Here is a 14,112-nt window from a genome sequence, read left to right as displayed (position 1 = left end):
GGGTTGAAAAGGCACTTGTACCTTTGCATGTACCTGTTGTCCATCTGCGTGTCTTCTTTGAAAAAAATATTCACATCTTCTGCCTATTTTTTAATCCTTTGGTTTTTGTCATTAAGTTATATATATTCTTTACATATTTGGGATACTAACCCCTTCTCATATATGATTTCTAAATATTTTCACTCATTCAGTAGCTTGCCTTTCTATTTTGTCAGTGATTTCCTTTTGCTGTGCAGAAATTTTTAGTTTGATGTAGTTCCACTTGTTTTTGTTGCTTTTGCTTATGAAGTCCGATCCAAAAAACCATCATCAAGACTGATGTCTAGCAACATACAGCCTATATTTTCTTCTAGGACTTTTATGGTTTCCAGTTTTGCATTCTTTAATCCATCTGAGTTAATTTTTCTGTACAGTGTAAGATAATAGTCTAGTTTCACTCTTTTGCATGTGGTTGCCAGTTTCCCCAGAGCAGTTTATTGAAGATACTCTCCTTTCCCCACTGTATATTCTTGGCTCCTTTGTCTTAAATTACTTAACCATATATGCATGAGGCTCTCTGTTATGTTCCATTGTGCCATATGTCTGTTTTTATGTCTATAGGAAACTATGACAAACCTAGACAGTGTATTAAAAAGCAGAGACATAATTTTGCTGACAAAAGTCCATATAGTCAAAGCTATGGTTTTTCCGGTAGTCATGTTCGGATATGAGAGCTGGACAATAAAAAAGGTTGAGTGCCAAAGAATTGATGCCTTCAAACTATGGTGCTGATGGAGAAGACTCTTGAGAGTCCCTTTGACAGCATGGCGAACAAATCAGTCAATCCTGAGATATCTACGCTGAATATTCACTGGAAGAATTGGTGCTGAAACTGAAGCTCCAGTACTTTGGCCACCTGATGCAAAGAGCTGACTCACTGGAAAAGACCCTCATGCTGGGAAAGATTGAGGGCAGGAGGAGAAGGGGGTGACAGAGGATGAGATGGTTGGATGGCATCACCGACTCAATGGATGTGAGTTTGAGCAAACTCCAGGAAATAGTGAAGGACAGGGAAGCCCGGCATGCTGCAGTCCATGGGGTCGCAAAGAGTCGGACACGACTGAGCGACTGAACAGTCATGACTGAACTACATAAACAGCAACCATAAAATTTTGATTAATGTATCTTTGGTAGCTTGAAATCATGAAGCAGGATGCCTCCAGATTTATTCTTCTTTCTCAAGATTGATTTGGCTGTTGTTTTGGAGTCTTTCATGGTTTCATCCAAATTTTGGATTGTTTGTTCTATTTCTTTGAAAGATGCTTTTGGAATTTTGAGAGGGATTGCATTGAACCTGTATATTAGTTTGGGTAGTGTGAACATTTTAACAATATTAATGTTCCAGTCCATGAGCACAGAATGTCTTTCCATTTATTTGTGTTGTGTATTCTTCCATTCCTTTCAAGAGTGTCTTTTAATTTTCAGTGTGCATGTCTTTCACCTTCTGGGTTAAACTCATTTCTAAGTATTTTATTCTTTTGGGAAGGCAGCTATGCTCACCTTTGTTGGCTTGCCAAGGCTGCACTGTTTTATTCTTTTTGATGCAATTATAAATATGAATATTAAATTTTATTTATTAAATTCCTTAATTTTTCTGATAGTTTATAACTATATAGAAACAAAAAAAATTTGTATATTAATATTTGTATCTTGCAACTATACTGAATTCATTTATTAGCTCTAGCAGTTTCCTTGTTTGGAGTCTCTGGGATGTCATCTGCAAATAATCACAGTTTTGATTCTTCATTTCAAATTTGGATTCCTCTTATTTTTTTCTTGCCTCATTGCTCTGGCTAGGACTTCCAATAGTATTTGAATAAAACTGATGAGAATGGACATCCTTGTCTTCTTCCTGATCTTAGAGGAAATACTTTAGCTTTTTGACTCTGAGTATGATGTCAGCTGTAGGTTTGTCATGTGTGACCTTTATTGTGTTGAGATATGTTCTCTCTTCTGGAGAGTTTTTGTCATAAATGGGTGCTGAATTTTGTCAAAAGCTTTTTCTGCATATGGTTTTTATTCTTCAATTTACTGATGTGGTATATCACACTGATTGATTTATGAATACTGGAAAATCCTTGCATCCTTGGAATAAATCCCATTTCATCACTTGTGTATGATCCTTTTAACATATTGTTGGATTCAGTTTGCAAGTCTTTTTTTTCTTTTTTTCCATTTATTTTTATTAGCTGGAGGCTAATTACTTTACAATATTGTAGTGGTTTTTGTCATACATTGACATGAATCAGCCATGGATTTACATGTATTCCCCATCCCGATCCCCCCTCCCACCTCCCTCCCCATCCCATCCCTCTGAGTCTTCCCAGTGCACCAGCCCCAAGCACTTGTCTCATGCATCCAACCTGGGCTGGTGATCTGTTTCACCCTTGATAATATACATGTTTTGATGCTGTTCTCTCAAAACATCCCACCCTCGCCTTCTCCCACAGAGTCCAAAAGTCTGTTCTGTATGTACATCTGTGTTTCTTTTTCTGTTTTGCATATAGGATTATCGTTACCATCTTTCTAAATTCCATATATATTCAGTTTGCAAGTATTTTGATGAGGATTTTTGCATTCAGGTTCATCAGTGATATTGGCCTGTAATTTTCTTTATATTTTGTGGTATATTTCTCTAATTTTGGTCTCAGGATGGTGGTGGCCTCATAGAATGAGTTCCTTCTCCTGCAATTTTTTAAAATAGTTTTAAATAAATAGGAATTAGCTCTTCTCTAAATGTTTGTTAGAATTTGCCTGTGAAGCTATATGATCTTGGACTTTTGTTCACTGTGAGTTTTTTAAACACAGTTTCAATTTCAGTGCTTGTGATTGTTCATATTTTCTATTTCTTTCTGGTTCAGTTTTCCAAGATTGTACCTTTCTGAGAATTTGTCTGGTTCTTCCAGGTTGTCCATTTTATTGGCAAATAGTTACTTACAGTAGTCTCTTATGATCCTTTACATTTCTGTGGTGTAAGCTGTAACTTCTTTTTCATTTCTAACTTTATTGATTTGAGCACTCTGTTTTTTCTTGATGAGTCTGGCTAAATGTATATCCATTTTGTTTATCTTCTCAAAGAACCAGCCTTTTTGGATTCATTGATGTTTTCTATTTTTTTCTTCATCTCTATTTCATTTACTTCTGCTCTCATCTTTATGATTTCTTTCCTTTTTCCAACTTTAGGTTTTATTTGTTCTTCTTTCTGTAGTTGCTTTCAGTGTAAGGCTAGGTTATTTGAGATTTTTCTTATTTCTTGAGGTAAGATTGTATGGCTGTGATCTCTTTTAGAACTGCTTTTGCTGTATCCCATAGGTTTTGTATTGATGTGCTTTAATTTTCATTTGTCTCTAGATATTTATTTCCTCTTTTATTTCATCAGTGATCTGTTGGTTGTTTTGTAGCATAATGTTTAACCTCCACGTGTTTGTGATTTTTAGTTTTTTCTCTTGTAGTTAATTTCTAATCTCATTGTGAAATAAAGAGAATCATGAGTTGTGAATATAAAAGATGCTGATTTCTATTTCCTTAAATTTACTGAGGCTCTCTTTAATTTATTGATCCATGTGACCAATCATGGAAGATATTCCACATGTACTTGAAAAGAATGTGTCTTCTGCTGCTTTTGGATGGAATGCTTTATAAATATCAATTGAGTGCATCTGATCTAAAGTGCCACTTAAAGTCTGTATTTTGTTATTGATTTTCCACCTGAATGACCCATTGATGAAAGTGGAATGTTGAAGTCCCCTACTATTATTGTGTTAACAGTGCATTTCTCCTTTTATGGCTGTTAGCATTTGTCTTATATATTTAGATTCTCCTATGTTGGGTACATATATATGTTTACAATTGTTATATCTTCTTTTTGGGTTAATCCCTTGATTATTATGTAGTGTCCTTCTTTGTATTTTGTAACATCTTTATTTTAAAGTCTGTCTTGTCTGATATGTCACAATTTTCATGGAATACCTTTTTGTCATCCCCTCACTTTCAGTTCTGTGTCCCTATATTTGAAATGGGTCTCTTATAGACAGCATATATATGGGTCTTGTTTTTTTTTTAATTTTTTTTATTAGTTGGAGGCTAATTACTTCACAATATTTCAGTGGGTTTTGTCATACATTGACATGAATCAGAGTTACACGTATTCCCCATCCCGATCCCCCCTCCCCCCTCCCTCTCTACTCGACTCCTCTGGGTCTTCCCAGTGCACCAGGCCCGAGCACTTGTCTCACGCATCCCACCTGGGCTGGTGATCTGTTTCATCATAGATAACATACATGCTGTTCTTTCGAAACATCCCACCCTCACCTTCTCCCACAGAGTCCAAAAGTCTGTTCTGTACTTCTGTGTCTCTTTTTCTGTTTTGCATATAGGGTTATCGTAACCATCTTTCTAAATTCCATATATATGTGTTAGTATGCTGTAATGTTCTTTATCTTTCGGGCTTACTTCACTCTGTATAATGGGCTCCAGTTTCATTCATCTCATTAGAACTGATTCAAATGAATTCTTTTTAACGGCTGAGTAATATTCCATGGTGTATATGTACCACAGCTTCCTTATCCATTCATCTGCTGATGGGCATCTAGGTTGCTTCCATGTCCTGGTTATTATAAACAGTGCTGCGATGAACATTGGGGTGCACGTGTCTCTTTCAGATCTGGTTTCCTCAGTGTGTATGCCTAGAAGTGGTATTACTGGGTCATATGGCAGTTCTATTTCCATTTTTTTAAGAATTCTCCACACTGTTTTCCATAGTGGCTTTACTAGTTTGCATTCCCACCAACAGTGTAAGAGGGTTCCCTTTTCTCCACACCCTCTCCAGCATTTATTGCTTGTAGACTTTTGGATAGCAGCCATCCTGACTGGCATGTAATGGTACCTCATTGTGGTTTTGATTTGCATTTCTCTGATAATGAGTGATGTTGAGCATCTTTTCATGTGTTTGTTAGCCATCTGTATGTCTTCTTTGGAGAAATGTCTGTTTAGATCTTTGGCCCATTTTTTGATTGTGTCATTTATTTTTCTGGAATTGAGCTGTAGGAGTTGCTTGTATATTTTTGAGATTAATCCTTTGTCTGTTTCTTCATTTGCTATTATTTTCTCCCAATCTGAGGGCTGTCTTTTCACCTTACTTATAGTTTCCTTTGTAGTGCAGAAGCTTATAAGTTTCATTAGGTCCCATTTGTTTAGTTTTGCTTTTATTTCCAATATTCTGGGAGGTGGGTCATAGAGGATCTTGCTGAGATTTATGTCGGAGAGTGTTTTGCCTATGTTCTCCTCTAGGAGTTTTATAGTTTCTGGTCTTACATTTAGATCTTTAATCCATTTTGAGTTTATTTTTGTGTATGGTGTTAGAAAGTGTTCTAGTTTCATTCTTTTACAAGTGGTTGACCAGTTTTCCCAGCACCACTTGTTAAAGAGGTTGTCTTTTTTCCATTGTATATCCTTGCCTCCTTTGTCAAAGATAAGGTGTCCATAGGTTCGTGGATTTATCTCTGGGCTTTCTATTCTGTTCCATTGACCTATATTTCTGTCTTTGTGCCAGTACCATACTGTCTTGATGACTGTGGCTTTGTAGTAGAGTCTGAAGCCAGGCAGGTTGATTCCTCCAGTTCCATTCTTCTTTCTCAAGATTACTTTGGCTATTTGAGGTTTTTTGTATTTCCATACAAATTGTGAAATTATTTGTTCTAGTTCTGTGAAAAATACCATTGGTAGCTTGATAGGGTACCAATTTGGGTAGAATCTATAGATTGCTTTGGGTAGAATAGCCATTTTGACAATATTGATTCTTCCAACCCATGAACACGGTATGTTTCTCCATCTGTTTGTGTCCTTTTTGATTTCTTTCATCAGTGTTTTATAGTTTTCTATGTATAGGTCTTTTGTTTCTTTAGGTAGATATACTCCTAAGTATTTTATTCTTTTTGTTGCAATGGTGAATGGTGTTGTTTCCTTAACTTCTCTTTCTGTTTTTCATTGTTAGTATATAGGAATGCAAGGATTTCTGTGTGTTAATTTTATATCCTGCAACTTTACTATATTCATTGATTAGCTCTAGTAATTTTCCGGAAGAGTCTTTAGAGTTTTCTATGTAGAGGATCATGTCATCTGCGGGTCTTGTTTTTGGATCTATTCAGGCAGTCTATGTCTTTGGTTGGAGCATTTAATCCAGTTACATTTAAGGTACTTATTAATATGTATATGCTTACTGTCATTTTGTTAACTGTTTTGGACTTATTTTTGTAGGTCTTTTTTTCTCCCCTTCCTCTTTTTTTCTCTCCTCTCGCAATTTGATGACTAACTTTTTAGTGTTTTGTTTGGATTCCTTTGTGTGTGTGTTGCAGATTTTTGGTTTGCATTTACCATGAGGTTTGATACAGTAGTCTGTATATAAACAAGATGGTTTTAAGTTGCTAGTCTTTTAATTTCTAATGTTTTTCCAATTTCTGCTTATAGTCTTCTCACTGCTTCTGGTTTTGATATTATATTTGTATATGGATGATTTCCTACCTTTACTCTATGTTTGCTATGATCAGTGAGCTGTCTCATTTGTAATTTTCTTGTTTCTAGTTGGGGCTTTTTTTCCCACCTAGAGAAATTCCTATAGCATTTATCACAAGATAGCCTGGTGGTACTAAATTCTCTTAGCTTTTGCTTGTCTGTAAAGCTTTTGATTTCTCTGTCAAATCTGAATAAGATCTTTGCTGGGTAGAGTATTCTTGATTATAGGTTCTTCCTTTCCATCACTTTAATATATTGTGCCACTTCCTTCTGGTCTGAAGAGTTTCTGCTGAAAAATCAGCTGATAACCTTATGGGAATTCCACTGTATGTTATTTGTTGCTTTTCCTTTGCTGCTCTTAGTATTGTCTCTTTGTCTTTAACTTTTATCAGTTTGATTAATATGTGTCTCAGTGTATTCCTCTCTGGGTTTGTCCTGTGTGGGACTCTGTATACTTCCCGGATATGGGTGACTTTTCTTTCCTATGTTAGGGAAATTTTCGGCTATCTCATCAAATATTTTCTCAGCCTCTTTCTCTCTCACTTCTGTTCCACAGGCTTCAGGGTTGCAGCTTTTCTTGCTTCTGCTGTCTGCCCTCTGGTGGATGAGGTCTAAGAGGCTTGTGCAAGCTTCCTGGTCAGGGAGGCTGGTGCCTGCCCACTGGTGGGTGGAGCTGGGTCTTGTCCCTCTGGTGGGGGTGCTGTGTGCTTAGCGGGCAGCTATAGGCTCAGGAAGACTTGAGGCAGTCTATATACTGATGGGAGGGGCTGTGTTCCTGCCACGTTGGTGGTCTGGTCTGAAGTGTCCCAGCACTGGAGCCTATAGGATGTTGAGTGGGGCCAGGCCTTGGTGAAAAAATGGCGGCCTCTGAGAGGGCTCATGCCAATGAGTACTCCCCAGAACTATTGTCACCAGTGTCTTCATGCCTGCAGTGAGCCAAAGCTGCCCCCGCCTCTGCCAGTACCAGCAGGAGACCCTCCAATACCACCCGGTAGGTCTTGCCCAGACTCCTGTGAGGTCACTGCTTTTTCCCCTGGGTCCTGAGATTGACCTTCAGCCAGTCTGTGTTCCTTATGTCTGCCATGTCTCAATTCAAGTTACGTGAGACCTTGTGTGCACCCTCCAAAAATGAGTTTCTGTTTCCCCAGTGCTTCAGAATTCCTGTGATCAAAACCTGGCCTTGAAAGACAAACGCTCTGATGGCCCCTCCTCTTGATGCCAGAACCCCAGGCTGGAGAGTCTGACACAAAGCTCAGAATTTTCACTTCTGTGGGAGAACCCCTGTGATACAATTCTCTTCCAGTTTGTAGATCACCCACATGGTAAGTGTGCAATTTAGTTTTATCACAGTTGCACCCCTCCTACTGTCTTGCTATGGTTTCTTCATTGTCTTTGGGTATATAGGATATCTTTTTAGTAGGTTCCAGTATTTTCTGGTTGTTTAGCAGTTAGTTGTGATTTGGGTATTTTCATGAGAAAGGATGAGCTCACATCCTTCTATTCTGCCATCTTGTCTCCATTCTCAAAACAACTATTGATCTTCAGCACATTATCTTACCTCAACAAGCCTCAGCTTCCTTCTTTGAGAGGCTTGTCTTAGGCAGCTCCAAGATCAGTAGATCTCTGCACCCACTCAATAGGATCCTAAGGCCTATATAGAGGCTTTAATGGAGCTCCATCCCATAGATAGTCCAGATGGTCTCAACAACACCTTATCTCTCAAGCCCTTTTCCATGAATCTTGTTTGTTTGATTTTTGTTTGTTTGTTTGTTTGATTTTTAGTGTCTATTTATTTATTTGGCTGCATCAGATCTTTGTTGTCGCCTGGGTGCTCAGTAGAAGGGACATGCTGGCTTAGTTTCCTTGTGGTTGATGCCCCAACCAGGCATCAAACCTGCTACCCCTGAATTTAAGACTGATTCTTTAACTACAACCACCGGACCACCAGATAAATCACTGTTTTTTTAAATCATAACTAACTGTCTTGCTCACATTCTGGCAGCTTACAGCTAAGATTCTAGATTCTGGCCTTGCTGATGTTAGCCTGAGTTATTTAAACTCCACTTGGTTTTCTTTTAAATTCCTTAACTCTAGCTTATTCTTACCTACCAAGCATTTAGGCTTATAGAAAGTTCTAGAGTTGGAATCGGCAGACTAGATATCACAGGCCCGCTGCAGCCACTACCTGTTGGAACACAACACACACATTCATTTATGTATTGCCTGAAACTGCTTTCACACTTCAGCAACAAAGTTGATTAGTTGGAACGGAGTCTGTGTGACCCACAAACCCTAAAATACTTATTATCTGGTCCTTTTCGAACAAAGTTGGCCAACCACTGCCCTAAAATAATGCTAAGAGAGTTAGTTTGTCCCACAGTGTAGCAGATAAAACTAAAATACAATGTTATTTCCAGACCACACAACCTCCAGTCAGCCTGTGTTCATTATGTCTGCCAGGTCTCTACCCAGGTTACCATCAGCATTGATTCTGATATCCCCTCAGGTGAGAAATAAGTGCTTTTATGTGCCAGACATTTTACATGAATTGCCTTCCTGCTTTATCAATGGCCGGGAGAGGTCAATGACTTACCTAAGTTCATAATGAGCCAGACTCAAGCTCCTGTCCGAGGTTCACGCCTGTACTCGTACCTACCAGAGTCTGTGTGTCTAAACTGTAAAAGGTGAAAGGGCTTTGAAAGTACCAGAAGGACTTTAAGCAAGGACTAGACTGTTCCACCAGGCTGTTTAATACTTTAAGGATTGCCTTCCCCCCACACACATACACACACAAAAGCTCAAACCTTTCCTCCTAATAACGTTTCAAGATTAGCTTTCTACTTTTCCACTCCTCTTCACTTTCATTATATTTGCTGACTTATGATGGAATTGCTCTTAATTACTAACTCCTGCTTTGTACTAGACTTTCCCACTAGATCCTCTTCTGGGGATTTAGTTGCTCCTTTTGTATCCCTTCATGCCAGTCTCTCCAGTTAATATTCTGAATGAAGTACTCAGTGGCTCATGACAAATAATGTCACATTGTTTTTTTCTGTCCCCAGGTATAGGTTTGACCCTTGTTTCATGTTCAGCAATCACGGCAGCGTCAGGACTCGAAGGTTTTTAAAACACCTTCTGCAGTTGGATCCCTGCTCACCTCTTTCTGATGAAGTGATTGGAGTAGCTGTCTGTAGCTAGTCTTCAAGACCACGACTGGAAGGGGTTTCTTAACTGGCTTTAAGTCCTGTTTGAAAAAGCAACCCAATCAGCTGACTTTCTTGTGCAATGTGTTAAACCATGAACTTTGCTTGAGTGTCAGGAGCGGCTGTCCCTGGTCCCTTTATTCAGCTGAAGGCAATACTCCTGAGTATTGTCATACTCCTGAGGTCTTTGATCTCACCAAACCCTTTTTGTCCTGGGGCCAGTTTTTGGTTATTCCCCATGTGGTCAAAGTCTGGACTTGTAAATCCATTCAGATAAATGACAGTGCTTTTAGGGGAGCGGGGGATGTTTTTGGTCTCCAGCTTGACCTAAAATCAAGAGGACCTGCATAGCATTCCAGATTGAGCACTTCACTATCAAAAATACTAATATCACATGGCTTGAAGAACCATCAGAGCTGAACGATTTGATTAAGAACAAAGACCATTGTTTTTTAGATTAATAGAAATACACTATTTATAATATCCATAAAATGTGGTAAGGTCACAAATTCAAAATTTGTTCGTTTGGGGGGAGTTCTGTACTGGTGCTCTGTTAAAATAGAACAGTATCAATCTCTTGGTACAGACTAATTCTAGGTAGTTACTGAAGTTAATGGACATCTACTTGCCAGTGACTGCTAACCACATGGAGTGCCAGTTAACACCAGGGGTATCAAAGGAATGCTGTCTTCTGAGATCTGAAAAATAAAGTGGGTTAAATATTTCAGCAGCGAAGAACTTCCAAAGGTTGGTGAAAGCTGTGTTTTAGGGCTTTTAACAGGCTGATGAAGGGCTGTAAATTAGGTGTAGTAAGTGCCTGCCCAGCAGAGAGCCATGTGTGAAGTTGTGACACTCCCTCTGCATTTTGCTGACATTCAGTTCATTTGTTAAAAGATATAAGAATTTCTTAGAGTTGATGTAAAGTACCAACTGGTCTTCCCTGGTGGCTCAGTGGTAAAGAATCCACTTGCCAATGCAGGAGACCCAGGTTCGATCCCTAGGTTGGGAAGATCCCTTGGAAAAGGAAATGGCAACCCACTCCAGTATTGGTGCCTGGGAAATCCCATAGATGGAGGAACCTGGTGGGCTCTAGTCTGTGGGTCACAAAGAGTTGGACACAACTTAGCGACTAAACAACAATACAATACCAGCTATGTAGCTTCTTCCCCTTCAGATAACTTCTTCCTGAGTTTTTGGAATCTTGTGTAATTTGGGCCTCGTTCACTATTCCTCTGTCAAAACTAGATCTTGACGTTTCCTCACTGTTTAGAACGCCTACATTTCTGTCTCTTAGCTTGAAGTCCATTTCTTATATTGTCTTCACAAGAAGGCTAATTGGTGGTGGGGCAGCAGGGGAGAGGAGGAACTGTGGTTTATAACCTGACCAACACAGGCAGTCATTGATTTTAGCTTTATGTAAGGTCCTAGGCTGAGCATTTAGCACTTTGTAAGACATGGCCATGAGTAACTTTCTATCACAATTTCAGATCGCCAGGTTGGGTTAATACCCGTTGGGTTAATACCCATTAGGTTTATTCCTTTGCCTCACACAATCCCAGTAACCCTGGTAGTATTTAGAAGTGAAATGAATACCTCTGCCACGAACATTTTAGGAAGAGAAATTCTAACAGTTTTGTAACTAAAAGCATACTACAGTGTTGAATATGGGTATTGGCTTTATTCTATCCTTTGACTCTTACCATTAATCAGGCAGCTTCCACATTAATGAAAGTTGGTCTAGTTATTCCAGAATAAAAAGAAACCAGCTCTTACCAGGTCTTGTACTGTGATATCATATTATTCAATTTTATGATGCTGGTTCCTGAAAGCAGATGAAGTCATAAGAGTGACACAGATCGGCTGCTCTTACATTCAGCAGACTTCTGTTTTTGTTGAGGGGGTGGGGGGAAGCACTGAAGCCATTTTTTTGTATCTCTAATTTTAAAAAAGTATGGAATATTTCACTAATTTGTGTGTCATCCTTGTGCGGGGGCCATGCTAATGTCTGTATCATTCCAATTTTAGTATATGTGCTACCAAAGTAAGCACTGCACCTCTCATTTTTGAATGGCCTCTAATGTGACTTTCTTTTGAACTGGTTTCATTCTGGATCTATGCTAAAATCATCTTTCATAACAAGGCCTCAGTTTATAGTTAAAAAAATTTATTTAAGTGTCTAGCAGACCACACAATGTACCGAAATTTTTCAAAATGGTATGTTCAGGGGCCCCACTGCAAGAGGCTTGCTTTATTTCTCTCTTAATTGTACTGATTTGAATTTTGGTTATTTTCCCTTTTAGGAAGACCAGGTCCATATGTATTGGTGATAGGAAACTGTGACCATTAGGAATAAACACAGGTCCTGGGAATGAATAGAGATTTTGTCTTATAAGATTTCCTACTACAAAGCTCTTCCTCCCTCAGATACAATAACATTCCCTACAACTGAAAAGTAGAAAATGCCTTCTGAGCCTCTTTGAATTTGACCAACAAATATATATTGCAAAATATATTTTAATTGACAGCATTCGGGATTTTGTACAAAGCAGTAATGGTATTCATGGAAAGTTACTCCTTAATCTGTGAGAAATGTTCTTAAATTCGTTTTTAAGTGTCTAAGGACTAGTGTTGTTAACATAAGAAGATATATTGTCCAGGATCCTTATTAAGAGAAAGCAAAGAGTATTTAAACTGATCCACCAGTGGAACTTGGTGGGAACATTTGGCTCTTTCGTTTTACCCCCAGTTAAGTCCCACTGACTTTGCGGAATTCCTGTGTTTGCATCATCTGTTCCTGGAAGTTCTTCTGCCCTGTCTCTGTGTCATCTCAGTCATTTGACTTAGAAAGTGCTTTTCATAGGACCCTGTTCACTGCTGCACTTTTCAATGAATTAAAGTTTATTTCTGACTCCTTTCCCGGCCGTGAGCCCTCGGAGGAGGCCTTTCGGCCGCAGCCATGGCGCCCAGCTGGAATGGCATGATCCTGAAGCCCCACTTCCACAAGGACTGGCAGCGGCGCGTGGCCACGTGGTTCAACCAGCCGGCTCGCAAGATCCGTAGAGGCAAGGCCAAGGCGCAGGCCAAGGCGTGCCGCATCGCCCCGCGCCCCGCGTCCGGTCCTCTCCGGCCGGTGGTGAGACGCCCGACGGTCAGGTACACGAAGGTTCGCGCCGGCAGGGGCTTCAGCCTGGAGGAGCTTAGGGTGGCCGGCATCCACAAGAAGGTGGCCCGGACCATTGGGATCTCGGTGGACCCGAGGCGGCGGAACAAGTGCACGGAGTCCCTGCAGGCCAACGTGCGGCGGCTCGAGGAGCACCGCTCCAAGCTTATCCTGTTCCCCAGGAAGCCCTCGGCCCCCGAGAAGGGAGACAGCTCTGCTGGAGAGCTCACACTGGCCACTCAGCTGGCTGGACCTGTTATGCCCATATGGAACATCTATAAGAAGGAGAAAGCCAGAGTCATCACAGAGGAGGAGAAGAACTTTAAGGCATTTGCTAGTCTCCGCATGGCCCGCGCCAACGCCCGACTCTTTGGCATCCAGGCAAAAAGGGCCGAGGAAGCCGCAGAACAGGATGTTGCAAAGAAAAAATAAAGTGCTGTTGGCAACATATGATAAACCCGCAGTGTCCATGTCATCTTCCTTGTGTAAGGAGCCAGGGCCTGGGGGACCTCCTCGAGGGGGACCTGAGGTGTGTCTGACCTTTGTCACAGCAGAGTTGTGAGGGAAGTGTTTGGTACCTGGGAAGCTTGTTCTTGTCTGGACCCTCCAGCACAGGAGGTGCTGTGTATTCCCATTACTATTAAAATACTATTTTCACATCTAAAAAAAAAAAAAGTTTATTTCTGTTCTAGTGGGAATGTGTCCTTTGTTTGAGTCCACAAGTAGTAACTTTGACAAGATGTGGGGTTTTTTTCTGCTGTAAACTGTTTAATGCTTAAATCACTCACCTAGTACTGGAGACAGGCTGTTTCCATGGGGTACTATAGTCCCTACCTGGAAAGTGCACGTATGTGTCCCTGCTGACGAGTTTCCTTGATGAGCATCATGCAGAAAATCCTTCCTGATAAATCTTATTCATTTACAGTTTGGAGAAAAAAAAAAGAAAAACCTTACCTTCAGTTCAGTTCAGTCGCTCAGTTGTGTCTGACTCTTTGCGACCCCATGAACCGCAGCACACCAGGCCTCCCTGTCCATCACTAACTCCCGGAGTCCCCCCAAACCCATGTCCATTGAGTCAGTGATGCCATCCAACCATCTCATCCTCTGTCATCCCCTTCTCCTCCTGCCCTCAATCCTTCCCAGCATCAGGGTCTTTTCAAATGAGTCAGCTCTTCACATCAGGTGGCCAAAGTATTAGAG

The 14,112-nt window shown here is 40.2% G+C and overlaps 1 non-coding gene and 1 pseudogene across 1 annotated transcript; one reads left to right on the top strand and one right to left on the bottom strand.

Annotated features, from left to right (window-relative positions):
• Positions 1–11,697: 11,697 nt before the first annotated feature.
• Positions 11,698–11,801, bottom strand: LOC136168026 (U6 spliceosomal RNA). Its single transcript, XR_010663192.1, has one exon. It is a non-coding gene; the product is annotated as a U6 spliceosomal RNA (small nuclear RNA).
• An 865-nt stretch (positions 11,802–12,666) lies between these two features.
• LOC136166146 (large ribosomal subunit protein eL13 pseudogene) lies at positions 12,667–13,369 on the top strand (annotated as a pseudogene).
• The last annotated feature ends 743 nt before the right edge of the window (positions 13,370–14,112 follow it).

Source organism: Muntiacus reevesi, chromosome 4, assembly GCF_963930625.1.
Source record: "Muntiacus reevesi chromosome 4, mMunRee1.1, whole genome shotgun sequence".
In the NCBI taxonomy this organism is placed as follows: Eukaryota; Metazoa; Chordata; class Mammalia; order Artiodactyla; family Cervidae; genus Muntiacus; species Muntiacus reevesi.
This window is presented reverse-complemented; position numbering and strand designations above follow the sequence as displayed.